Here is a 26,201-nt window from a genome sequence, read left to right as displayed (position 1 = left end):
GGACAGGGACGATACCTTTCCCTCACTGCCCATTGGGTAAATGTTGTGGAGCCGGGTACAGATCTTGAGAGTGGCGCTGTACGTGTTCTGCCAACTCCAAGGACTGCAGGAATCCAGTCTGTACACATTGACTCCTCCTCATACTCCAGTTCCTCTGAATCAGCGCTGCAGGAGCCGTCACGGTCTACCTCCACATCGACCCGTGAACGGTTACCTGTTATGATGACCGATATGAGCACAGCCGTGGCCAAACGTCAACAGGCCGTATTAAAATTAATTTCTTTGGGGAATCGAAGCCACACAGCGCAGGAGCTCTGGAATGCCATCAAGCAGTAGAGCGACGTGTGGTTTGTGCCAGCGAATCTCCAGCCAGGCATGGTAGTGTGTGACAATGGCCGAAATCTGGTGGCAGCTCTGGGCCTAGGCAACTTCACTCACATCCCATGTTGGGCACATGTGCTCAACTTGGTTGTGCAGAGTTTTTTGAGGGACTATCCGGATCTTGATGCACTGCTTCACAAGGTCCGCATAGAGTGCGCTCACTTGCAGCGTTCCAGCAACGCAAGATCACGCATTGCAGCTCTGCAGCGCCGATTACGTCTTCCGGAACATCGCATCATATGTGACCTACCCACCAGGTGGAATTCAACGTTACATATGTTGGAGAGGTTGTGTGAGCAGCAGGCAGCAGTAATGGACTACCAGCTGCAGCAGGCGCAAAAAAGTCGCAGTGCGCGCCGTTCACACTTCACCACCACTGAGTGGGCCTCTATGAAGGACATTTGCCACGTTTTGCATGCCTTCGATTATTCCAAAAGGATGGCGAGTGCAGATGATGCACTAGTCAGCATGACTATCCCCCTTATCTGCCTGCTTGAAAAAACACTGCAAGCACTAAGGGACAAGGTTTTGGAAGAGGTGGAGGATGAGGAGTCACAAATGCCATCTGATTCTCTACAGTCTGCGCAACGTGGTTCCTCACAAAGACCTAGGCAGGGGACACTTTGTGAGGAGGATGAGGAGGAGTCAATGGATGAGGAAGACATCTGTCCAGAGGAGGGAGGTACACAATGCTCTAGTAGTCAGTATCTAGAGCGAGGGTGGGGTGATGCAGAGCAGGCAGAGATCACGCCTCAAGCAGGGGACAGCGTTTCTTGGCCAGTTGGCAGTCTGCAGCACATGGTTGATTTCATGCTGCAGTGCCTGAGAAACGACCGCCGCATCGCCCACATTCTCAACACGGCTGATTATTGGGTGTCCACCCTCCTAGATCCTCGCTACCGGGACAACTTACAAAGCCTCATAACACCACTGAACCGGGAGCGTAAAATGCGGGAGTACCAAGACGCACTGGTGCATTCCATCATGTTCTCCATTCCAACCGAGAGCAGTGCTGCTAGTGCTTTACAAAGCAGCTCAGTGCATCGAGGCAGTGGAGGAAGCTCTGCACAAAGAGGGAGCAGAAGCAGAGCCTCAGCACAAGGCAAGACCAGTATGGCCCAAATGTGGCAAAGTTTTGTGTCCCCACCGCCACAAATGTCTACACCATCACAGACGGCTCCAGTCAGCAGGAGGCAACGTTTTCGTCAGATGATGACAGACTACATGTCTTGCCCTCTCAGTGTACTCCCAGACGGCTCTTCTCCCTTCAAGTTTTGGGTCTGTAAGCTGGATACATGGCCAGAGCTTAGTCAGTATGCATTGGAGGTGCTAGCTTGCCCTGCTGCTAGTGTATTATCGGAACGCGTCTTTAGTGCCGCAGGTGGTGTACTAACAGACCGTCGTATGCGACTATCCTCCGATAACGTTGACCGGCTTACTTTTCTCAAAATGAACAAGGCCTGGATCTCTCATGAATTTGCCAGTCCTCTTCCAGAATAAGTAATTGGTTGGCAACAGTATCCAGGTCTCCTGTTGTGTTCATGTTTCTACCACCTGAACTGTAATCCCTGAGCTCCAACACCGCCAGTTGGCGCTCAGAAGTGCCGTCTGCACAGTCAACACTTGCTGCCGGGTTATTGGGGTTCAGTAACGTCAGCTGTACCCCTGCTGTGCGGACGGCAATTTCTCCTGCTCTGTCCTCATTCACACTACTACAAATTTTAAAGTTGCTCCAATTACACCTCTGACTCCTCTGTTTTCAGTATTATCCCTGAGCTCCAACACTGCCAGTTGGCGCTCGGAAGTGCTGTCTGCACAGTCAACACTTGCTGCCGTGTTATTGGGGTTCAGTAACGTCAGCTGTTCCCCTGCTGTGTGTCCGGCAAATTCTCCTGCTTTGTCCACATCCACTGTACTACTGAGTTAAAACTTGCTCCAATTACACCTCTGGCTCCTCTGTTTTTAGTATTTACCCTGGGCTCCAATACCGCTAGTTGCTGCTCAGAAGTGCCGTCTGCACAGTCAACGCTTGCTCCAGTGTTATTGGGGTTCAGTAACGTCAGCTGATCCCCAGCTGTGTGTCCGGCAAATTCTCCTACTTTGTCCACATCCACTCTACTACTGATTTAAAACTTGCTCCAATTACACCTCTGGCTCCTCTGTTTTTAGTATTTACCCTGGGCTCCAATACCGCTAGTTGCTGCTCAGAAGTGCCGTCTGCACAGTCAACACTTGCTCCAGTGTTATTGGGGTTCAGTAACGTCAGCTGATCCCCAGCTGTGTGTCCGGCAAATTCTCCTGCTTTGTCCACATCCACTGTACTACTGATTTAAAACTTGCTCCAATTACACCTCTGGCTCCTCTGTTTTTAGTATTTACCCTGGGCTCCAATACCGCTAGTTGCTGCTCAGAAGTGCCGTCTGCACAGTCAACGCTTGCTCCAGTGTTATTGGGGTTCAGTAACGTCAGCTGATCCCCAGCTGTGTGTCCGGCAAATTCTCCTGCTTTGTCCACATCCACTGTACTACTGATTTAAAACTAGCTCCAATTACACCTTTGGCTCCTCTGTTTTTAGTATTTACCCTGGGCTCCAATACCGCTAGTTGCTGCTCAGAAGTGCCGTCTGCACAGTCAACGCTTGCTCCAGTGTTATTGGGGTTCAGTAACGTCAGCTGATCCCCAGCTGTGTGTCCGGCAATTTCTCCTGCTCTGTCCAAATTCACGCTACTACAGATTTTAAAGTTGCTCCAATTACGCCTCTGGCTCCACTCTGTTTTTATTATTTACCCTGGGTTCCAGCTGTTTCCCAGCAGTGTCTTTGGCACGGGTACTCCCTCCTGCCCAGCCTGGTTCCAGCACGCCAGCTGTTTCCGGGTAGTGTCAACGTCACTTTGCCTCCAATGCATTGTCCTGTCGTGTTGCGGTCGGGTTAGCCGACTCTATGGTGCCTGCAGTTTAGGTGACTCCTATGTGGGCTGCGGGATCTGGCAATGAAGGCTGGTTCCATAGTGCCAATAGGACAAGCACCCCCTGTAGGACTGTGGGTTTTGGTAACTGCGGCCGGCTTGCGGCCTTGAAACTTTTTTTTACATGGGTACCTTCTGCTACCCCTCCGGGTTCCAGTACCGTCAGCTGGTTCTTGGCAGTGCCTTTGGCTTAGGTGCCTCCTTCTCGGTATCCAAGTTCCACCAACGTCTGCTGGTCCTTGGTACTGCTGTCTGGCACAGGTACCTCCTGCTTAGTAACCGAGTTCCAGTACCGTCAGCTGGTCTTCGGTAGTTCCATTGGCTCTTGTACCTTCTGCTACCCATCCGGGTTCCAGTACCGTCAGCTGGTCCTCGTTAGTTCCATTTGCTCTTGTACCTTCTACTACCCATCCGGGTTCCAGTACCGTCAGCTGGTTCTCGGCAGTGCCTTTGGCTTAGGTGCCTCCTTCTCGGTATCCAAGTTCCACCAACGTCTGCTGGCCCTTGGTAGTGCTTTCTGGCACAGGTACCTCCTGCTTAGTAACTGAATTCCAGTACCGTCAGCTGGTCCTCGGTAGCTGTACCTTCTGCTACATTTCCAAGTTCAAGCTTTTTGAAATGGTTCTTGGTAATCACTCTGGATCTCCCTGACGAGGACCCTGAAGATGAGGACCCTGAAGACCACCCCGAAGAAGACGAGGACCCCGAAGACGAGGACCCTGAAAACGAGGACCCTGAAGACCAACCCGAAGAAGACGAGGACCCTGAAGAGGAGGACCCTGAAGAGGAGGACCCTGAAGACGAGGACCCTGAAGACCAACCCGAAGAAGACGAGGACCCCGAAGACGACAACCCTGAAGACGACCCCGAAGAAGACGAGGACCCCGAAGACGACAACCCTGAACACGAGGACCCTGAAGACCAACCCGAAGAAGACGAGGACCCCGAAGACGACGACCCTGAAGACGAGGATCCCGAAGACGACGACCCTGAAGACCACTCCGAAGAAGACCAAGAAGATGACCCTGAAGAAGTTGACCAAGAGGATAAAGAAGAAGAAGACAACCACCAAGATACAGAAGAACAAGAGACAGAAAACCAAGAAGCAGAAGTACAAGAAGCTGCAGAACAAAAAGCGGAAGAACATTAAGCATAAGACAAAAAATCAGAGCAAAAGATAATATCTAAATTATAAGCAGAAGATGACTAAGCAGTGTATGGGGGTGAGTCCGTTCCTCCTCGTGGTGCCCCTGGAAAAGACCTGCTGCTGCAGGCCAAACTGAACGCAGACAAATCCTGTTGTCAATCTTTTGTGACAAGCAGAACGAAAGGTGTAATGTTCAAACTTTTATAGATAACAACTACAGGAATGCCTGTCACAAATAAGAATATGATGAAGATGAAGAAGTAGAATATGAAGAAGATTAATAGTTGAATAAGAAGAATATGAAGAATGTAAAAAAAAAGAATAATAAAAAGAAGGTGAAGAAGAAGAAGATGAAGAAGGTGAAGAAGAAGAAGATGAAAAAGATGCTGATGCTGAGGATGATGAAGGAGAGAGTGTGGGAGAACTAAAAAAGAAGGTGAAGAGCATGGAAGTAATGAAACATAAATATCTGACAAAATATAAAAATACTTAACATAGTCAATATTTCGGAACGTCTTAAAAAATATATTAATTCCTGCTATTCCATTTGATTGGGCTAAACCTCCATGCCTTTATTGTCTCCCCCACCTCCCTCAATACATTCTACATTATTCTTAGTTGTTTTCCTTCATGTAGAATTAACCTACAAGGAAAGAAAGGGTTTATTTTCATTCCGATATTTCTGTCCCATTGACTTGCATTGGTTTCCGGTATCGGAATCGGCGATATCCGATACTTTTTGGGTATCGGTCCGATCCAATCCGATCCGATATTTCCCGATATCGGAAGGTATCGCTCAACACTAGTTATAATGCAATAAAAAATGGAGTCACTTACCTTTTAAAGCCTTTGCTTTAGCACCATAGGTCCAATAGGTACCAATAAATTGGCCACTTCTATGTCCAAAATCTTAACAGCTTCTTGCTCTTTCTTCCTGCAGTCATAGTGGAGATATGGCGAAATTTTAAATTGATCTACCACTTTTAAAGATAAATCATGTTTTAATGCTTTTAATCCTTTATTTAGGGTTTATTTACCCCTACAGTAATTTGGTAATACGCAAATATCTCATAGGTCCTGGGTTTATTAGCATCTGCACCAAGAATGGGGCTAAGTAAGTATTTATTAATTAGCCGTGGGGTAGATAGTACCATATTGTGTATGTAGGAGGCAGTACTGTGGGAAAATTTTACTGTGTGTGGGGAGGTGGCAGTACTGTGGGAACATTACACTGTTAGTGGGGGATGGCAGTCCTCAGGAAACATTATAATGTGCATGGAAGGATGGTGGTATTGTGGGAACATTAAACTTTGTGCTAGGGGAATGCTAGTACTGTGGGAACATTATACTGTGTGTGGTGGGAATGGTGGTACAGTGGGAATATTATAATGTGTGTGAGGGATGGTGGTACAGTGGAAACATTATACTGTGTGTGGGGCGGATGGTGGAACTATGGAAATATTATCTTTTGTATGAGAGATGGCAGTACTGTAGGAACATTATACTGTGTGAGGGGCATCATACATACTGCATAAGGAGTGTAAGATTGTGCGCCATAAAAAGAGAAAATCCTCAGTGTTGTGCAGCATTTGTATAAGAAGATTGCCATCTGTCGTCCAAGCGGAACCCTCCAGAACCAATGGGAAGAGGTCGAGTTTCAGGAAGGAGTCTAGATGGTTCACCGGGTAAGGTGACTTTGATGACACAGTTTCTTGACATAAAAGGCCAGCTCCCCAAAATGGGAGCAGATTTGTTGCCAAGCAAAGAATCGAGCACGATATGTGCAGGGGAATCTGAAGCCGAGGAACCAGGCCGTGGTAAAACCCAAGGCAGCGCGTTGTGGTGCGCCGGGAAGCAGAACCCGGCCGGTGCCAGATGAGTCCCAGAATCCAGTCTATGCTAGCTAAAGCCCAAGAACCAGACCTGCGCCGGTCAAGAGCCGAAGTCGCAGCTACGCCAGTCAAGGCCAGAGAACTAGACCCCAGTACTTCGGGTATGAGAAATGCCCACAGTTGGATAAGCACCGAAGATCCGCGAGGAGATTCCTCTCGGGAGTATACGGCTACAGTTAAGAGTGGGAGGCGCAAGTGAGCCAGGCTGCTGCTTCCAGCACTGACGTATGCTACAGGGGTTGGTCCAGGCTACTACAACAAGCAGGGCAAGGCTGGTTGAAGTGATGGCGGCCCAGCGAGCCTTGATAAACTTTGTCAGGAGGACTTGCATCCTACGGGGAAGAACCGGAAACCCCCGCTAGGGAAAATATTATATACAGTGGGTACAGAAAGTATTCAGACCCCTTTAAATTTTTCACTCTTTGTTTCATTGCAGCTATTTGGTAAATTCTAAAAAAGTTTTTTTTTTTCTGATTAAAGTACACTCTTCACCCCATCTTGACTGAAAAAAAAAAAAAATGTAGAAATTTTTGCAAATTTATTAAAAAAGAAAAACTGAAATATGACATGGTCATAAGTATTCAGACCCTTTGCTCAGACAATCATATTTAAGTCACATGCTGTCCATTTCCTTGTGATCCTCCTTGAGATGGTTCTACACCTTCATTGGAGTCCAGCAGTGTTTAATTAAACTGATAGGACTTGATTTGGAAAGGCACACACCTGTCTATATAAGACCTCACAGTGCATGTCAGACCAAATGAGAATCATGAGCTCAAAGGAACTGCCCAAGGAGCTCAGAGACAGAAATGTGGCAAGGCACAGACCTGGCCAAGGTTACAAAAGAATTTATGCAATACTCAAGGTTCCTAAGAAAACAGTGGCCTCCATATTCCTTAAATGGAAGAAGTTTGGGACCACCAGAAGTCTTCCTAGACCTTGCCATCCAGCCAAACTGAGCCTTGGTGAGAGAGGTAAAGAAGAACCCCAAGATCACTGTGCTGAGTTTCAGGGATGCAGTAGGGAGATGGGAAAAAGTTCCACAAAGTCTATCAATGCAGCCCTCCACCAGTAGGGCCTTTATGGCAGAGTGGCCCGACGGATCCTCTCCTCAGTGTAAGACATATGAAAGCCCGCATAGAGTTTGCTCAAAAACACATGAAGGACTCCCAGACTATGAGAAATAAGATTCTCTGGTCTGAGACGAAGATAGAACTTTTTGGTGATAATTCTAAGAGGTATGTGTGGAGAAAACCAGGCACTGCTCATCACCTGCCCAATACAATCCCAACAGTGAAACATGGTGGTGGCAGCATCATGCTATGGGGGTGTTTTTCAGCTGCAGGGACAGGATAGCTGGTTGCAATTGAAGGAAACATGAATGCGGCCAAATACAGAGATATTCTGGATGAAAACCTCTTCCAGAGTGCTCTGGACCTCAGACTTGGCCGAAGGTTCACTTTCCAACAAGACAATGACCCTAAGCACACAGCTAAAACAACAAAGCAGTGGCTTCAGAACAACTCTGCGACCATTCTTGACTGGCCCAGCCAGAACCCTGACCTAAACCCAATCGAGCATCTCTGGAGAGACCTGAAAATGGATGTCCACCAACGTTCACCATCCAACCTGACGGAACTGGAGAGGATCTGTAAGGAAGAATGGCCGAGGATCCCCAAATCCAGGTGTGAAAAACTTGTTGCATCAATCCCAAGAAGAGTCATGGCTGTACTAGCTCAAAAGGGTGCTTCTACTCAATACTGAGCAAAGGGTCTGAATACTTATGACCATGTGATATTTCAGTTTTTCTTTTTTAATAAATTTGCAAAAATTTCTACATTTCTGTCTTTTTTTCAGTCAAGATGGGGTGCAGAGTGTACTTTAATGAGAAAAAATGAACTTTTTAGAATTTACCAAATGGCTGCAATAAAACAAAGAAAGAAAAATTTAAAGGGGTCTGAATACTTTCCATACCCAGTGTGTGTGTGTAAATATATATATATATATATATATATATATATATATATATATATATTTGTCGGGACCATCACCCTTGTCAATAGCTAAAGTAACATACGGTCAGAGGCTGCGATTACAGTTAGAGTGAGCCGGAGAATTCATTGTATATCTGATATTCTAGATTTCACCTTGTAATCTCCCTGTTCTGCATTATTCACTGTTGCTATAGTTATCACAATTCCCCCATATCAGGGACATAAATAATTATATTTGTTACTCCCACATTGTGTATGTCTGTGCGTTGTATCCAGTCACCTGATTACAGGGCATAATGGGGGCATTACACTGTGTGGGGGCATCATACATCCTGCATAAGGGGCATAATGGGGGCATTACACTGTGTGGGGGCATCATACATCCTGCATAAGGGGCATAATGGGGGCATTACACTGTGTGGGGGCATCATACATCCTGCATAAGGGGCATAATGGGGGCATTACACTGTGGGGGGGCATCATACATCCTGCATAAGGGGCATAATGGGGGCATTACACTGTGTGGGGGCATCATACATCCTGCATAAGGGGCATAATGGGGGCATTACACTGTGTGGGGGCATCATACATCCTGCATAAGGGGCATAATGGGGGCATTACACTGTGTGGGGGCATCATACATCCTGCATAAGGGGCATAATGGGGGCATTACACTGTGTGGGGGCATCATACATCCTGCATAAGGGGCATAATGGGGGCATTACACTGTGTGGGGGCATCATACATCCTGCATAAGGGGCATAATGGGGGCATTACACTGTATGGGGGCATCATACATCCTGCATAAGGGGCATAACGGGGGCATTACACTGTGTGGGGGCATCATACATCCTGCATAAGGGGCATAATGGGGGCATTACACTGTGGGGGGGCATCATACATCCTGCATAAGGGTCATAATGGGGGCATTACACTGTGTGGGGGTATCATACATCCTGCATAAGGGGCATAATGGGGGCATTACACTGTGGGGCAGTAAAGGGGTCCTGTACTATGAGAACAATACGTTTCCTTCCTTCCTGTCTCCATAGTTGGGTCGTATGTATCTATTATAGGAAACAGAACAAAAACCTTATGATTCTTATAAAGGGGCAACACAAGACCCCAAAAGAGTCTCGGCGCTGAAGGGGTTAATGCCCCCTGCGCCCAGTAATGGGGTCTCCACAAACCTCCACCTGCAGAGCCGCCACCACATATATGAATTGAGGTCACAGGAGGGGAGGAGTCAGGGGTCACATGATCAGGGGCCTCAGTGGATGCAGGACTCTGCTGTGCTGGTTGTCATGGTGCTGGATGAGCTGAAGTTTATGTGTGGGGTCAGGAGGGGTTTACAGTGTGGATGTAGCAGAGCCGCGTGTGTACGAGGTGTACGGAGCAGAGCCGCGTGTGTACGAGGTGTACGGAGCAGAGCCGTGTGTGTACGAGGTGTACGGAGCAGAGCCGCGTGTGTACGAGGTGTACGGAGCAGAGCCGCGTGTGTACGAGGTGTACGGAGCGGAGCCGCGTGTGTACGAGGTGTACGGAGCGGAGCCGCGCGTGTACGAGGTGTACGGAGCGGAGCCGTGTGTGTACGAGGTGTACGGAGCAGAGCCGCGTGTGTACGAGGTGTACGGAGCGGAGCCGCGTGTGTACGAGGTGTACGGAGCGGAGCCGCGTGTGTACGAGGTGTACGGAGCGGAGCCGCGTGTGTACGAGGTGTACGGAGCGGAGCCGCGCGTGTACGAGGTGTACGGAGCAGAGCCGCGTCTGTACGAGGCGTACGGAGCGGAGCCGCGTGTGTACGAGGTGTACGGAGCGGAGCCGTGTGTACGAGGTGTACGGAGCAGAGCCGCGTGTGTACGAGGTGTACGGAGCGGAGCCGCGCGTGTACGAGGCGTACGGAGCGGAGCCGCGTGTGTACGAGGTGTACGGAGCAGAGCCGCGTGTGTACGAGGTGTACGGAGCAGAGCCGCGTGTGTACGAGGTGTACGGAGCAGAGCCGCGTGTGTACGAGGTGTACGGAGCAGAGCCGCGTGTGTACGAGGTGTACGGAGCAGAGCCGCGTGTGTACGAGGTGTACGGAGCGGAGCTGTGTGTACGAGGTGTACGGAGCAGAGCCGTGTGTGTACGAGGTGTACGGAGCGGAGCCGCGTGTGTACGAGGCGTACGGAGCGAAGCCGCGCGTGTACGAGGCGTACGGAGCGGAGCGCGCGCGTGTACGAGGCGTGCGGAGCGGAGCCGCGCGTGTACGAGGCGTGCGGAGCCGCGCGTGTACGAGGCGTGCGGAGCGGAGCCGCGCGTGTACGAGGCGTGCGGAGCGGAGCCGCGCGTGTACGAGGCGTGCGGAGCGGAGCCGCGCGTGTACGAGGCGTACGGAGCGGAGCCGCGCGTGTACGAGGCGTACGGAGCGGAGCCGCGCGTGTACGAGGTGTACGGAGCGGAGCCGCGCGTGTACGAGGTGTACGGAGCGGAGCCGCGCGTGTACGAGGTGTACGGAGCAGAGCCGCGCGTGTACGAGGTGTACGGAGCGGAGCTGTGTGTACGAGGTGTACGGAGCAGAGCCGCGCGTGTACGAGGCGTACGGAGCGGAGCCGCGCGTGTACGAGGCGTACGGAGCGGAGCCGCGCGTGTACGAGGCGTACGGAGCGGAGCCGCGCGTGTACCAGGCGTACGGAGCGGAGCCGCGCGTGTACGAGGCGTACGGAGCAGAGCCGCGCGTGTACGAGGCGTACGGAGCAGAGCCGCGCGTGTACGAGGTGTACGGAGCGGAGCCGCACGTGTACGAGGCGTACGGAGCGGAGCCGCGCGTTCGAGGTGTACGGGGTGGAGTCGCGCGTGTACGAGGTGTACGGAGCGGAGCCTTGTGTGTACGGAGCCATGTGTGTACGGAGCCGTGTGTACGCTGTATACAGCTGTATACTCCCCAAGTTCGGTTGCAGACACCGCGGCTCTTTATCAGACTGTAGAAGAACTGACACTGGACACTCGGTAAAACTGCGCTCGGACGTCTCCTGTTTCTCGCACAGATATTGATAACATAAGATGGAGTCAGACGAACCCTCCTACAAAACCTGATAACAAAGTCATTACTACAGGACTGGATGAGAAAGGGATTTATTCTACAAGAAACGCTGGGGCCACAAATGAGAGAATCCGGGCCCCGTGGCTGGATACTCCCGGCCCCCAGCGTGTTAGGAGCAGACGGGGTCTTTGTCCCTGGAGCTTCTCTGCTCGGTATAATGAGACTCTGATCTTGTTCTTATAAAGAGGGTTGGAGTAAAATAGAAGCTGGCTGAATATGAGGACCTTGTCTGATCTCTATGTCCTTGTGTACAGAGCTATGGAGATAGCGCTATTCTCTGTATAATAGATGTGATGTCGCTGGAGCCCTAATATTCCTGTACAGGGGTCTCTGTAGAGATAATCTTACCCCAGCATTATGGATCGGGAGAAGGGAAAAGGGATTGGGGACATTTTATTGTAATTTCCCTGTAATAAAAACTGTAATAAAATATAACGGATTAATAAAAAGTGTTTCGTTTTCCCACCATTTTGTCTGTAGGAGGTAAAGAGCCGAGGCTGAAGATGCTTTATCTACAAAAGGCCCCACTATCAGTATTTGGTCATTATTTTTTCTCAGGAGTGGGTGATAAATGCAGAATTGGTGACTTGTTTCTATTATACCTTTTCTCTGATTGTTCCTCACCTGGTTTTGGCTCCCACTCCTGAGAAAAAATACTGACCGAATACTGATAGTGGGGCCGTGGCCAAAGAGGGAGGATTGGAAACTCTGAATGTCCTTGTCTATTTGGGGATTAGGAGTTAGGAAAAGGGGCAGGAGAACATTTTGGGTTTTGTTTTGGGGGCAAGAGATGCAATATTTGTCCATATAGTGTAAATATATGAATACAGTTCGGTCCAGAAATATTTGGACAGTGAATCTTTGTGATTTCAGCTCTGCAGGCCACTAATTTGGATTTTAAAATGAAACAACTGAGATGTAATTGAAGCGGAGACTTTCAGGTTTAATTAAAAGGATTAAACAAAAATCTCCTGTGAAACGTTTAGGAATTACAACCATTTTTCTACGAAGCCTCCTCATTTCAGGGGCTGAAAAGTAATTGGAGAAATTAACTTTACCATAAATAAAATGCTCATTAATACTTTGTAGAGAATCCTTTGCAGCTGTGACGGCCTGAAGTCTGGAAGCTATGGACGTCACTAAACGCTGGGTTTCCTCCTTTGTGAGGCTTTGCCGCCTTTACTGCAGTGACTTCAGTTGTTGGTTGTTTGTGGGTCTTTCTCCCTTATGTTTTGTCTTCAGCCTGTGAAATGCAGCCCGATGGGGTCGAGATCTGGTTACTGACGTGACCATTGCGCCATCACAGAATATTTCACTGCTTTACAGTAAAAAACTCCAGAGTTGCTTTCGCACTATGTTTGGGTCATTGTCCATCTGTATTGTGAAGAACTGATCATGTGACTGCTGTCCATGTGATCTTCTCTGCCAAGCCACATGACCGTGACTATAATGATGTGATCGTACATCACTTCCCATTCTGCCACCACATTATTCATTATCATGTGTTTTTTTTTATGTGCCGAATCCGTCAGCACCTCCAGTATTGGCGCGTCAGCGGTGAGATGACTGCTTCCTCTCACGTGTTGGTCGCATCACATGAAAACAGCACCATCAATCATGCACACAGGCACCTTGTTTTCAGTGGGCGGGCCATCTGAAGATAGTGTCTGAAGTCACTGCCGCTTCTTGGATGATGTTCCATTCATTTTGTATGTGCAGGAATCCACATGCGTTACAACTTTTTTGATTGGGTCCTACATGTAAATAGCCTGGTTGTTCAGTCCACCATCTCCCCATGACGAAGCCAGGTGCAATACGTGCGTCGGGTGTGTTTTTCCCTTTTGACTGGTGAGGTTACTTTATGTTACTGTGCATTTCTTACACTTTAATATTAATATAATATAATGATAGTCTGTTTCAATTCAATGAGAGCTCTTTTCCGCATTATGGGTTCACAGCAACAGTTTCCAAATACAAATGCCACACCTGGAATCAGCTCCAGACCTTTTACCTGATTAATTGATGATGGATTAATGAGGGAAGAGCCCATGCAGTCAATGAAAGAGCTTTTGAGATAATTGTCCAATTACTTTGGTCCCATGAAAAAGATACTGCTCCATATTAAAGAGCTGTAATTCCTAAACCCTTCAATTAGGATGTGAATACCCTCAAATTAAGGCTATGGCCCCACTATCAGTTTTTGGTCAGTATTCGGTCAGTATTTTTTCTCAGGAATGGGAGCCAAAACCAGGTCACATGACCGTGAATCGCTGATGGGCTGGCATGACAACCTGGGGTCTGCAGGAGACCCCTGCGGTTGTCATTGCCAGGATGCTATGAACGCCGCCTAGCGGTCGGCGCTCATAGCCAGTGAGCATTTCTGCTACACACAGGTCATCTGATGATCGCAGCTTCTACTCTCCCATAGAGACTATTGAAGGAAGTGAAAAGTAAAAAAAAAATGCTTTTAAAAATATTTAAAAAATATAAAAGTTTAAATCCCCCCCTTTCACCACATTCAAAATAGAATAACAAAAAAAATAAAATATACAGATATTTGGTGTCGCTGCATTTAGAATCATCCAATCTATCAATATATGGGCAGCTGACCAGTGCTCAACGGCCAGTGGCGGCTGCCCCATAGTTAGCCCGGCTCCCGAAGTAACAAAGAGGGGTGGAAAGGTAGGGTAGTATGGTGGCTCAGTGGTTAGCACTGCAGCCCTGCAGCTCTGGGGTCCTGGGTTCAAATCCCACCAAGGATAACATCTGCAAGGAGTTTGTATGTTCTCCCCGTGTTTGTGTGGGTTTCCTCCGGGTTCTCCAGTTTCCTCCCACACTCCAAAAACATACTATAAAATAAGTAGAGGGGAGAGAGCGCAGATTGTAAGTGCAGTATCAAGACTCAAATATATATTAAATAAGTGCTGGTTGCACTCACCTTTATGATGTCATAATAAACTTGTCAATAATTCCAAAATAACCATAAGAAAGAAAAATGAGCTGCACTCACCAGTCCTTAAAAGCAGAATCTTTATTCCCTGAGGATAAAAAGTCCGGCAAGCAGGGAGAGCGGGAAAAAAAAAGCCGACAACAGCTGTTTCACGTGAAGACGCTTCTACAGGTCTGTGTTACAAACCTTTTAGTAGCCATTTGTGCATGATGGGAGGATGACTTATAGCGTTTTGATAAAAGACTATCTCGTGTAAATTTTTGTGCTTTCTCAAGTGCGGTATTTAGTTCATGTCTAGGATAACCACGAGCAAGAAAGTTGTTTTTCAACTCAGAAGCCTGATCAAGAAAGGTTTGGTCAGAAGTATTCAGTTTGCGCAGACGGAGAAATTGGCTGTATGGAACCCCAGATTTAGTATGCACTGGATGAGCACTATTATAATGTAACAAAGTATTACCAGCTGAAGGTTTTTTAAATAATTATGTGTGAATGGTATTATTTTCAATTGAAATGGAAACATCCAGAAAATCAAGAAAAAGTCCTCCAAAATTCGCAGTAAAATTCATATTAGCTGTATTTGTGGTGTTCAAAAACTGAACAAAAGCCGTAAAATCTTCTGCGGTACCCGACCAAGCGATGAAAATATCATCAATATATCTTAAAAAAGATCTAATACACTTAACAAACGGATTTTTGCAGGAAATAATAAATTGCGTTTCACAAAAAGATAAAAAAAATATTAGCATAGACACACGCTGCGGGTGTGCCCATCGCAGTCCCGATATTCTGGCGGTACCATTGGTTCTGGGACTGAAAACAGTTATTTGAGAGCACAAAATCAAGGCTTTCTAAAATAAAGGAGGAAAATTACTCTTTTATTAGACTGCATCAGGAATTTTTTTACTGCCTCCAACCCTAGTGCTTTGGGGATGCGAGTGTATAAACTGGTAACATCTATAGAACATAGAGAAAAATCAGGTTGCCAGTTAACCTCCTTTAGAGCAACCAGAAAACTATCAGTGTCCTTTATGAATGAAGGTATTTTTTGTAGAAACGGTTTTAAAAGCCAATCTATATATCTCGAGAGAGGCTCCAAAAGGGAGCCCACCCCGGAGACAATAGGGCGGCCTGGGGGGATTTTGGTACACTTATGGATTTTAGGTATAGTATACCAATAAGGCCTCAATGGGAATTCTGGCAGAAGCTTTTCAGCAGTAGATTTAGATAGAACGCCTTTCTCTACGTATTTTCTTAATAAAGATCTCAATAAATTTTTATTTTTAAATGTGGGGTCACTAGGTAAAGGTGTAGAAGTATTGGAATCTGCCAATTGCGACAATGACTCTGCCACATAAAAATCTTTATTAAGTAATACTATTTTACCACCTTTATCTGCTTTACGTACAACATCCTTCCAAGATTTAATTTCATTCAAAGCCGATTTCTCATTTTGTGATAAATTAGAAAGCGGGAGTACATAAATCAATGATTCAACCTCCCGGATAACACGATCCTGAAAGGTGTCAATAATATTACCAGTAGTGTTGAGCATTCCGATACTGAAATATCGGGTATCGGCCGATATTCGCGGTATCGGAATTCCGATACTTAATTCCGATACTTTTACAATATCGAATATCGGAATCGGAAGTTCCCATAATGCCTGCGCTCTGCCGTTTCTCTGAAGGATGACAAGCTGGATGGCAGTGCTCAGCTGCGATCCAGCCTGTCATCAGAATGCCATCCCAGCGTGGGAGAATTCTCCTGATTGTTTAAAAGCCAGCGCGCGGTAAAAAGCCGCCGGCTTTTAAACAATCACACAGCCCCATACTGCTTCCCCGCAGCCTCCCACCCCGATCCTCCGCTCCCCTCACCACCTCCCATCCCGATCGTAAGTTAGGACCGGGCGGGGAGTGCAGCACAAAGGAGCGGGGAGCGAAGGACCCGGGCGGGGAAGCCGGCAGTGAAAAGACTTCACCGCCGGCTTTCCCGTTCTGTGCTGCGCTTTCCCGCCGGTTATTTCAAATGAACAGCTGCAGTATCAGGTGATGCCGATCAGCTGTTCATTTGAAGTCGCCGCGGTGCCCTCAGAGGGTTCATGTGAGTTCATGCTTGACTGCATTGCATGAACTCACATGAACTTTCCCACGGCCGCACAGGTCAGCCTCACCTCCCAGACCATCAGCCCGTCATGATTGGTGTGTGTGGGTGTCTGTGCGATGTCTGCGGGTGTGTGCGGTGTCTGTGTGATGTGTGCGGGTGTGCGGGGTGTCTGTGCGATGTCTGCGGGTGTGTGCGGTGTCTGTGCGATGTTTGCGGGTGAGCGCGGTGTCTGTGCGATGTCTGCGGGATGTGTGCGGGTGTGTGCGGTGTCTGCGAGTGTGTGCGGTGTCTGTGCGATGTCTGCGGGATGTGTGCGGGTGTGTGCGGTGTCTGCGAGTGTGTGCGGTGTCTGTGCGATGTCTGCGGGTGTGCGCGTGCAGGCAGACATAGGCCGATGTGACACTACTACTCCCATCGGCCTATGTCTGTCCCCCGTCCACTCCTGCCAGCAGGATCAGCTCGATGGGAGCAGTAGTTCCCATCAGCCTGATCCTGCTATATAAATTGCCCTACTGTGTCCCCAATAAATGTTAAATACATGTCATTGGTGGCCAGTGGTTACCTACAATAAATTAGTTCATACATTACCTGTCCCCGCCGATCGCCACCTAAAATAAAGTAAAAAATAAAAAACTACACCTATACTCACCTAGACACCTAATTCCCCGAAGCCATCGATCTCCTGTAATAAAATATAAAATAATAAACCACAACCTTATCCTTACCCCTCCGTAGTAGTCCACGAGTGTCCCACGAAGATCTCCAGTTCAGAGCAGCCACATAGAATGTGACCGCTCTGAACCGCTGCCGCCGCTAGAATGACAGGGCCGTAAAGCAGCCCCGTCATTGCATAAGCGGGTTCGCCGGAGTTCAGGCAGCGCTGCTCCGGTCAGCTCCTTTACGGCCCTGCTGTATCGTGAGGAATTCCCACGGTACAGCAGTGCCGTAAAGGAGGTCTCCGGAGCTGCGCTGCCTGAATGCACTCCGGTGACCTCAGTCAGTGGCTCCCGCTGCCGGGAGCGGACGTATTCCCGGCAGTGTGAGCTTACAGCAGCCATGCACAGCTGTCACCATCTCCAGATGTGACAGCTGTGCATGGGAGATCAGCGCAGGAACGTGGACAGGTAAGTATTTTTTTTTAGTAAACTAAGAATTAAATAAAATGGTCTGTTTTATTTCAAATAAATTATTTTTTTCTGGGTGTAGTGTGTGTTTTTTCTTTTTAACACTTTGTAGGTTAGTAATGGGGGAGTCTTATAGACGCCCATCATTACTAACCTGGGCTTCATGGCAGCTGGCGCTGACATGAACCCCAGCCCTATTACCCCCTGCCACCGCACCAGGGCAGCGTGGAAGAGCGAGGCTAAGTGGCATAATTGGCGCATCCTATGGATGCGCCATTTCTGGGGCGGCTGACGGCTGGTGTTTCTAGCCTGGGAGGGGGCCAATATTCATGGCTCCCTTCCTGGGCTATTAATATCAGCCCCCAGCTGTCTGCCTAGCCTTTGCTAGCTATTAAAATAGGGGGGGACCCCACGTCATTTTTTTGGGGCGGTCCCCCATTTTAATAGCTAGTAAAGGCTAGGTATTCAGCTGGGGGCTGATATTAGTAGTCTGGGAAGCTTCGTGGGTATTACCCCCTTCCCAGGCTTCAAACATCTTCCCCAGCCGTCTGCTTAACCTCCGCTAGAGACTAAAATTATGGGGGATCCCACGCCAATTTTTTTTTTAAATAAATCCTTTATTTTAACACTAAATGACATTTGAGGAGTTAATAAAGATGCAGTCCCTAAATTATTATTTATTTTTTAATTAATTTTTCCCAAAAATTTTGACGTGGGCTTTGCTATATTTTTGTATGCCAGCCAGGTACAGCATCCAGCTTCTATGAACGCGCCATTTTCCGGGGTGGCTGCGGACTGCAATTTGCAGCGGGGGGGGGCCCAGAAAGCTTGGGTCTCCCTGCGCTGCGGATTCCAGCCCCCAGCTGCCTAGTTGTACCTAGCTGGACACAAAAATAGGGCGAAGCTCCACGTATTTTTTTTTTTAATTATTTCATGAAATTCATGAAATAATAAAGAAAAAAAGGGCTTCCCTATATTGTTGTGTCCGGCCAGGTACAAATAGGCAGCTGGTGGTTGGGGGCAGCCCGTTCCTGCCTGCTGTACCTGGCTGGACACAAATATAGTGCAAAGCCCCACTTCAATTTTTTTTTAATTATTTCAGGAAATTCATGAAATAATTAAAAAAAAATTGATGTGGGGCTGCGTCCTATATTTGTGTCCAGCCAGGTACAGCAGGCAGGAACGGGCTGCCCCCAACCACCAGCTGCCTATTTGTACCTGGCCGGACACAACAATATAGGGAAGCCCTTTTTTTAAAAAATTATTTCATGAAATAATTAAAAAAAAATTGACGTGGCGCTTCGCACTATATTTGGGTCCAGCCAGGTACAGCAGGCAGGAACGGGCTGCCCCCAACCACGAGCTGCCTATTTGTACCTGGTCGGACACAACAATATAGGGAAGCCCTTTTTTTCTTAATTATTTCATGAAATAATTTAAAAAAAAAATACGTGGGGCTTCGCCCTATTTTTGTGTCCAGCCAGGTACAGCAGGCAGGAACGGGCTGCCCCCAACCACCAGCTGCCTATTTGTACCTGGCCGGACACAACAATATAGGGAAGCCCTTTTTTTCTTAATTATTTCATGAATTTCATGAAATAATTAAAAAAAAAAATACGTGGGGCTTCGCCCTATTTTTGTGTCCAGCCAGGTACAACTAGGCAGCTGGGGGCTGGAATCTGCAGCGCAGGGAGGCCCAAGCTTTCTGGGCCCCACCCGCTGCAAATTGCAGTCCGCAGCCGCCCCGGAAAATGGCGCGTTCATAGAAGCGCCATCTTCTGGCGCTGTACCCAACTCATCCAGGGCCCTGGTGCGGTGGCTCACTGGGTAATAAAGGGGTTAAGGCCAGCTTGGCATTATCAGCTGGCCCTAAGCCCTAAATTCATGGGGTCACGCCAATATTAGACATGACCACCATGAATTTCTAGTAAAGTATTTAAAAAAAACACAACACCCAGAAAAAAGTCCTTTAATTGAAATAAAGACACAATTCTTTATTGTTCTAAATTAAACTATACTTACCATCACGCCCATTCCAGCTGAAGCCAACGATCTCCTGCAATAAAAGAAAAATAATAAACCAACCTCATCCTTACCTTCCCATGGATCCCACGACAGCTTCAGCTCTGCTACATCGAGATGACAGGCTGGACCGCAGCAAAACGCTGCCATCCAGCCTGTCATCCCGCAGACACTGAGAAGCGCAGGCATGCTTGCGCTCCTCAGTGTCTCTCTGTGACGGCATAAAGATGAGCCAAGTTCATGTCCAATGAACTCAGCTCACCTCATGCACGTCACTGACAGCGTGGGAAAATTCTCCTGCACTCAGCGCTTCAGCGTGAGAATTCTCCCACGCTGTCAGTGACGTACATGAAGTGAGCTGAGTTAATTGGACATGAGCTCACCTCATGCACGTCACTGACAGCGTGGGGAAATTCTCACGCTGAAGCGCTGAGTGCAGGAGAATTTTCCCACGCTGTCAGTGACGTGCATGAGGTGAGGTCATGTCCAATGAACTCGTCTCACCTCATGCACGTCACTGACAGTGTGGGAAAATTCTCCTGCACTCAGCGCTTCAGCGTGAGAATTCTCCCACGCTGTCAGTGACGTGCATGAGGTGAGCCGAGTTCATTGTCGGCTCATCTGGATGCCGTCACAGAGAGACACTGAGGAGCGCAAGCAAGCCTGCGCTTCTCAGTGGGATGACAGGCTGGATGGCAGTGTTCTGCTGCGGTCCAGCCTGTCATCTCGATGTAGCAGAGCTGGAGCCGTCGTGGGAACCATGGAAAGGTAAGGATGAGGTTGCTTTATTATTTTTCTTTTATTGCAGGAGATCATTGGCTTCAGCTGGAATGGGCGTGACGGTAAGTATGGTTTAATTTAGAACAATAAAGAATTGTGTGTTTATTTCAATTAAAGGACTTTATTCTGGGTGTTTGTGTTTTTTTTTTAACTTTCACTATGGGGTTAGTAATGGGGGTGTCTTATAGACGCCTCTCCATTACTAACCTGGGCTTGATGTCAGCTGGCATTATAAGCTGACATCAACCCCAGCCCTATTACCCCACTGCCACCGCTACAGGGCAGTGGGAAGAGCGAGGCTAAGTGCCAGAATTGGCGCATCCTATGGATGCGCCATTTCTGGGGCGACTGACGGCTGGTGTTTCTAGCCTGGGAGGGGGCCAATATTCATGGCTCCCTTCCTGGGCTATTAATATCAGCCCCCAGCTGTCTGCCTAGCCTTTGCTAGCTATTAAAATAGGGGGGACCCCACGTCATTTTTTTTGGGGGGTCCCCCATTTTAATAGCTAGTAAAGGCTAGGTATTCAGCTGGGGGCTGATATTAGTAGCCTGGGAAGCTCCGTGGGTATTACCCCCTTCCCAGGCTTCAAACATCTGCCCCAGCTGTCTGCTTAACCTCCGCTAGAGACTAAAATTAAGGGGAACCCCACGCCAATTTTTTTTTAAATAAATCCTTTATTTTAACACTAAATGACAAGTACAGTAATCAACACTGTCACTGTACTTCATATATATGTGACTGACATGTTTCTATCTATCTAATCTATGTGTGATTCTCTATTCCTTCAATTCTAAATTGTCGGGTACAGATGCTGAATTGCCGGCCGGCTTTCTTAAAGAGACGGTGCATGAAAACACTATTATTTTTTTATATAAATCCTTTACACTAAATGACAAGTACAGTAACCAACACTGTCACTGTACTTCATATATATGTGACTGACATGTTTCTATCTATCTAATCTATGTGTGAAGCTCTATTCTTTCTCTTGTAAATTGTCGGGTACCGGTGTATGCGCTGATGAATTGCCGGCTTTTCGCATACATTCTACATTATTCTTAGTTGTTTTACTTCATGTAGAATTAACCTACAAGGAAAGAAAGGGTTTATTTTCATTCCGATATTAGTGTCCCATTGACTTGCATTGGTTTCCGGTATCGGAATCGGCGATATCCGATACTTTTTGAGTATCGGTCCGATCCAATCCGATACGATATTTCCTGATATCAGAAGGTATCGCTCAACACTAATTACCAGGACTAGTGGGAGGTAGAAAAGAAGACGAGATGCCGCCAGTGAAGGCTACATTCTCATTACCGGCAGGTAAATCAGACAACACATCAAAATCAGCATCAAAATCAGCAGGTGGAATAGTATTCAAATTAGCCAAAACATTAGCCGATTATATAGTAGATTACAGGGTTTTTTTAACGGAAGTTACAATAAAATGTCCCCAATCCCTTTTTTTCTTTCTCCTAATCTATAATTCTGGGGTAAGATTATCTCTACAGAGACCCCTGTACAGGAATATTAGGGCTCCAGCGACATCACATCTATTATACAGAGAATAGCGCTATCTCCATAGCTCTGTATATAAGGACATAGAGATCAGACAAGGTCCTCATATTCAGGCAGCTTCTATTCTACTCCAACCCTCTTTATAAGAACAAGATCAGAGTCTCATTATACCAAGTAGAGAAGCTCCAGGAACAAAGATCCCGTGTGGCCCTAACACGCTGGGGGCCCGGAGTATCCAGCCACGGGGCCCGGATTCTCTCATTTGTGGCCCCAGCGTTTCTTGTAGAATAAATCCCTTTCTCATCCAGTCCTGTAGTAATGACTTTGTTATCAGGTTTTGTAGGAGGATTCGTCTGACTCCATCTTATGTCATCAATATCTGTGCGAGAAACAAGAGACGTCCGAGCGCAGTTTTACCGAGTGTCCAGTGTCAGTTTTCTACAGTCTGATAAAGAGCCGTGGGGTCTGCGACCGAACCTGGGAGTATACAGCTGTATACAGCATACACACACGGCTCCATACACCTCATATACATATGGCTCCACTCCGTACACACAGAGCTCCGCTCCGTACATGCATGGCTCCATAGACACAGGGCTATGTACATACAGGGCTCCATAAACACACACGGCTCCGCTCCGTACACCTGGTACACACGCGGCTCCGCTCCGTACACCTGGTACACACGCGGCTCTGCTCCGTACACCTCGTACACACGCGGCTCCGCTCCGTACACCTCGTACACACACGGCTCCGCTCCGTGCACCTCGTACACACGCGGCTCCGCTCCGTACACCTCGTACACACACGGCTCCGCTCCGTGCACCTCGTACACACGCGGCTCCGCTCCGTACACCTTGTACACACACGGCTCCGCTCCGTACACACACGGCTCAGTACATGCACGGCTCCGTAGACACAGGGCTCCATAAACACACACGGCTTCGCTTCGTACACCTCGTACACACGCGGCTCCGCTCCGTCCGCCTCGTACGCGCGCGGCTCCGCTCCATACGCCTCGTACGCGCGCAGCTCCGCTCCGTACGCCTCGTACGCGCGCGGCTCCGCTCCGTACGCCTCGTACACACACGGCTCCGCTCCGTACACCTCGTACACACGCGGCTCTGCTCCGTACACACGCGGCTCTGCTCCGTACACCTCGTACACTCGCGGCTCCGCTCCGTACACGTCGTACACACGCGGCTCCGCTCCGTACACCTCGTACACACGCGGCTCTGCTCCGTACACACGCGGCTCTGCTCCGTACACCTCGTACACATGCGGCTCTGCTCCGTACACCTCGTACACACGCGGCTCCGCTCCGTACACCTCGTACACACGCGGCTCTGCTCCGTACACCTCGTACACACGCGGCTCTGCTCCGTACACACGCGGCTCTGCTCCGTACACCTCGTACACTCACGGCTCTGCTCTGTACACCTCGTACACGCGCGGCTCCGCTCCGTACACCTCGTACACACGCGGCTCCGCTCCGTACACCTTGTACACACGCGGCTCCGCTCCGTACACCTCGTACACACGCGGCTCCGCTCCGTACACCTCGTACACACACGGCTCCGCTCTGTACGCCTCGTACACGCGCGGCTCCGCTCCTTACACCTCGTACACACGCGGCTCTGCTCCGTACGCCTCGTACACACGCGGCTCCGCTCCGTACGCCTCGTACACACATGGCTCTGCTCCGTGCACCTCGTACACACGCGGCTCCGCTCCGTACACCTTGTACACACACGGCTCCGCTCCGTACACACACGGCTCAGTACATGCACGGCTCCGTAGACACAGGGCTCCATAAACACACACGGCTTCGCTTCGTACACCTCGTACACACGCGGCTCCGCTCCGTCCGCCTCGTACGCGCGCGGCTCCGCTCCATACGCCTCGTACGCGCGCAGCTCCGCTCCGTACGCCTCGTACGCGCGCGGCTCCGCTCCGTACGCCTCGTACACACACGGCTCCGCTCCGTACACCTCGTACACACGCGGCTCTGCTCCGTACACACGCGGCTCTGCTCCGTACACCTCGTACACTCGCGGCTCCGCTCCGTACACGTCGTACACACGCGGCTCCGCTCCGTACACCTCGTACACACGCGGCTCTGCTCCGTACACACGCGGCTCTGCTCCGTACACCTCGTACACATGCGGCTCTGCTCCGTACACCTCGTACACACGCGGCTCCGCTCCGTACACCTCGTACACACGCGGCTCTGCTCCGTACACCTCGTACACACGCGGCTCTGCTCCGTACACACGCGGCTCTGCTCCGTACACCTCGTACACTCACGGCTCTGCTCTGTACACCTCGTACACGCGCGGCTCCGCTCCGTACACCTCGTACACACGCGGCTCCGCTCCGTACACCTTGTACACACGCGGCTCCGCTCCGTACACCTCGTACACACGCGGCTCCGCTCCGTACACCTCGTACACACACGGCTCCGCTCTGTACGCCTCGTACACGCGCGGCTCCGCTCCTTACACCTCGTACACACGCGGCTCTGCTCCGTACGCCTCGTACACACGCGGCTCCGCTCCGTACGCCTCGTACACACACGGCTCTGCTCCGTACACCTCGTACACACATGGCTCCGCTCCGTACACCTCGTACACACGCGGCTCCGCTCCGTACACCTCGTACACACACGGCTCTGCTCCGTACACCTCGTACACACACGGCTCTGCTCCGTACACCTCGTACACGCGCGGCTCCGCTCCGTACACCTCGTACACGCGCGGCTCCGCTCCGTACACCTCGTACACACGCGGCTCCGCTCCGTACACCTCGTACACACGCGGCTCTGCTCCGTACACCTCGTACACACGCGGCTCTGCTACATCCACACTGTAAACCCCTCCTGACCCCACACATAAACTTCAGCTCATCCAGCACCATGACAACCAGCACAGCAGAGTCCTGCATCCACTGAGGCCCCTGATCATGTGACCCCTGACTCCTCCCCTCCTGTGACCTCATCACAGCTCCTGTGCGCACAGAGCAGCCATATATGTGGTGGCGGCTCTGCAGGTGGAGGTATGTGGAGACCCCATTACTGGGCGCAGGGGGCAGTAACCCCTTCAGCACGGAGACTCTTTTGGGGTCTTGTGTTGCCCCTTTATAAGAATCATAAGGTTTTTGTTCTGTTTCCTGTAATAGATACATACGACCCAACTATGGAGACAGGAAGGAGGAAACGTATTGTTCTCATAGTACAGGACCCCTTTACTGCCCCACAGTGTAATGCCCCCATTATGCCCCTTATGCAGGATGTATGATGCCCCCACACAGTGTAATGCCCCTTATGCAGGATGTATGATGCCCCCACACAGTGTAATGCCCCCATTATGCCCCTTATGCAGGATGTATGATGCCCCCACACAGTGTAATGCCCCTTATGCAGGATGTATGATGCCCCCCACACAGTGTAATGCCCTCATTATACCCCTTATACAGGATGTATGATGCCCCCCACACAGTGTAATGCCCCCATTATGCCCCTTATACAGGATGTATGATGCCCCCACACAGTGTAATGCCCCTTATGCAGCATGTATGATGCCCCCACACAGTGTAATGCCCCCATTATGCCCCTTATGCAGGATGTATGATGCCCCCCACACAGTGTAATGCCCCCATTATGACCCTTATGCAGGATGTATGATGCCCCTCACAAAGTGTAATGCCCCCATTATGCCCCTTATGCAGGATGTATGATGCCCCCACACAGTGTAATGCCCCCATTATGCCCCTTATGCAGGATGTATGATGCCCCCCACACAGTGTAATGCCCCCATTATGCCCCTTATACAGTATGTATGATGCCCCCCACACAGTGTAATGCCCCCATTATGCCCCTTATACAGTATGTATGATGCCCCCACACAGTGTAATGCCCCCATTATGCCCCTTATGCAGGATGTATGATGCCCCCACACAGTGTAATGCCCCAATTATGCCCCTTATGCAGTATGTATGATGCCCCCCACAGTGTAATGACCCATTATGCCCCTTATGCAGGATGTATGATGCCCCCCACACAGTGTAATGCCCCCATTATGCCCCTTATGCAGGATGTATGATGCCTCCCACACAGTGTAATGCCCCCATTATGCCTCTTATGCAGTATGTATGATGCCCCCATTATGCCCCTTATACAGTATGTATGATGCCCCCTACAATGTAATGCCCCCTTTATGCCCCTTATGCAGGATGTATGATGC

At 49.3% G+C, this 26,201-nt stretch overlaps 1 protein-coding gene across 1 annotated transcript in view; it reads right to left on the bottom strand.

The window, feature by feature from the left end:
• Positions 1-9,605, bottom strand: part of LOC141192334 (uncharacterized) — a 732,001-nt gene extending 722,396 nt beyond the window's left edge. The window contains exon 1 of the mRNA XM_073661842.1: positions 9,571-9,605. The gene's annotated coding sequence lies outside the window, so the exon portion shown is untranslated. The remainder of the gene's footprint in view (positions 1-9,570) is intronic.
• Between the last annotated feature and the right edge of the window lie 16,596 nt (positions 9,606-26,201).

This window comes from Phyllobates terribilis, unplaced genomic scaffold (assembly GCF_046119375.1).
Source record: "Phyllobates terribilis strain yellow unplaced genomic scaffold, ASM4611937v1 Scaffold_60__1_contigs__length_8166268, whole genome shotgun sequence".
Classification (NCBI taxonomy): Eukaryota; Metazoa; Chordata; class Amphibia; order Anura; family Dendrobatidae; genus Phyllobates; species Phyllobates terribilis.
The sequence above is the reverse complement of the archived record's forward strand: the minus strand, read 5'-3'. Positions and strand labels throughout refer to the sequence as shown.